Here is a 2,723-nt window from a genome sequence, read left to right as displayed (position 1 = left end):
ACAACTGACAATTACATGAGTAACAACTCACTCCGAGTACGACCTGACAATCGCACTCGAAGACTTAGCCGCGATCACGAATCGCCTAAGTACTCGATTGCCTTCGAGTGTATCCTCCAGATCCACTCGAAGATTCAGCAGACCCTCAGTGAGGCTCATGCAGATGTCAAGACAACTGACAATTACATGCTCTGCATGTTTGCCATTGGCTTCACCAAGAAACGCCAAACAAAAACCACGAGCCAAAATTGTGTCAACAACTCTTTAGCAAAAGAAGAGCAAAAGATTCGATTCAAATTCAAAGTTCGTCTAAAGATAGTTGGCTCGGTGTAGATCAAGCTTATCCACACCGAACCACGAATGTGACGGCCAACAGCAGTGGCCAAAGTTTCATACAGCTAACACTCGGCATACCGAGGTAAAAGTTTTCTCAAACGTCGTCAGGACTGGCACCGGGACTCGCAGGCTCCACGAAAGTGTCGAGGTCGATCCCGTCTGCGATGCGAGTGGCGCTCTCAAGGAAGGTCTCCATGAAATCTTCGAATCGAAGCTTTTTGGTGTTGGCGACTTGCAACGCCTTAAGCTTCTCTTCGCGAGCCTCCTTGCAGTGCACTCGGACCAGCGACAACGCCACGTCCGCACCACAGCGAGCCGCAGACTTCTTCCACGCCTGCACTCGGTTCGGGACCTCCTCCAGCCGAGTCATCAAACCTTCCATCTCTTGCTGAGACTCGTCTTCAAGCCAAAGCTCCTTGTCGATTCGGCCGATGACCTCTCTCAGTCGACCGATGAAAGGTCCCACTTTGCCCAGGCGAATGTGTGCTCGGAGCAGGTCTCGATTGGCGTCCTCGCCGAGTGGAATGTTCGGAAGAACCGACCACTCAACATCAGCTGCCTCAGCCTCAGCGTCCATGCAAAAATCTGCACAGACGGGACGAGCAAACAATAAGCACACAGTGAAATACACAGTCAACAAGCACTCAGAAAAACGGAACTTACCATCGAGAAGCGCTATCATCTTCCTTGCCCAGTCACTGACGTAATTCTCCTGCGCTATGCACCGCCTGTGCAACACCTGCATCTGTCCCATCAGCTCGGTCCTTTGTTTCCCCATTTTCTCCACTTCAGCCGCCAATGCCTTGTTTGCCTCACGGGACTCCTCCAAGGACTTTTCTCGTTCAGCCAGAACATCCTTCATACCAGCCAAGGCAAGCATTGCTGCATCCCGTTCCGCAGCAAACTGAACCTTTTCAGCCCTCAGAGTCTCGTACGCTGATCCCATCTCGCAAGTCTTCTGCAAGTCATCGCCAAGAGACGATCAGACAAATTCAACAAGGACAACAATAAAAATTCAAAGTTCTTCAGACCCCTGCCGATGCAATCTGTCGACAGCGGTCTCGGGGACTACACCCAGTGGGTTCACTAAGAGTGACCCCACTGGCATGAAGCTCAAACAGGCCCGCCCTATTGAGATACATAACAACAAAAAAGCCTATGAGGTTACTACTACCCGACCTGAGTAAAATTACTCTCGGGGACTCATCCAGTAGGTGCACTCGGAGTGCCCCCACCAGTAACATTCAAACAGATTAGTTTTGATCTGATCAAGTTAAAGAAAATGTATATAAAGACAACTGCCGGTGCAAGCACTCGACAGAAGTCTCGGGGACTACACCCACTGGGTTCACTAAGAGTGAACCCACTACAAAATAAACATACTGTATCCGAGTACTTTGCCTAAACACCCACTGGGTTACAAGAGGAAAGTAAATATTTACTAGCCCACTTACTCGGATATCATCCCGGAGTTCCAAGCTTCGCTTGTACACAGATGCGATGGAGTTGTACGCTTTCTTGGCGTCACCCGCCATCAACTCCGCCTGCACCATGGCCTCCTTGGCAGCTCCCACCAGATCTCCCGGGAGGCGCCGGGCATCATACTGGATAGTCAACGGACCTGGCACCACAAGAGACTCCTTGGGCATCCCAAGTCCTGCTCCAGTCGGTTCAGCAGCGATAAGTGTCGTTCCAGTCGACGGCATCGTCTCAGTCGGTGGCGCGTCCACGGCAGGAGCAGTAACCGGTGGAACAGCCTCAAGGACAGGCACCGTAGCTTGCTCGGGCCTCTCCTGGTCGTCCTCCTCCATGGGAATCACCTCTGAAGGAAACCCGACCGAACGACGTGAGATCACAGGAAAAAAGCAAGACCAAAGACAGAATTCGTGATGCAATAATGTAAAGCTCTCGGAATCGCCATGACGCACCTGGCTGGGATGTGACAACATTGTCCATGTCCATGGGATCGTCCCCCTGGCGTGGCGGAGAGGTGGCGGAGGTGGCAGCTCTGTCGAGTAAAATTCATTCGACCGATAAGCATGAGTTCAATCAAATACTGGAAGAAGATAGAAGAACAGTGCACTTACGTTGAGGTGACGGGAACTGTGACCCTCATCCGCGGCAAAGCCTTCCGAGGCTTAGATCCACTCGGTCTGGCCGCCTTAGAGGGCTGACCCGCGGGCTCAGCAACAGAGTCCCTGGTCCTCTTTGTGCTCCGAGCACTCGGGACCACAGGAGCAGCTGGCGGGGCACTCGAGGCCGCTGGGGGAGCCGACGGAGTCACGAGTTCGTGACGGCGTTTGGTTCGAGGCTCTGGCGGTGGGGGTGGTGAGTTCTGCTCCTCATCTTCCTCCTCTTCTTTTTCAGACTCCTCCTCCGTCTCCCCA

The sequence above is a fragment of the Hordeum vulgare genome, chromosome 4H (assembly GCF_904849725.1).
Source record: "Hordeum vulgare subsp. vulgare chromosome 4H, MorexV3_pseudomolecules_assembly, whole genome shotgun sequence".
NCBI classification, from domain to species: domain Eukaryota; kingdom Viridiplantae; phylum Streptophyta; class Magnoliopsida; order Poales; family Poaceae; genus Hordeum; species Hordeum vulgare.
Note: the sequence above shows the minus strand (reverse complement) of the source record.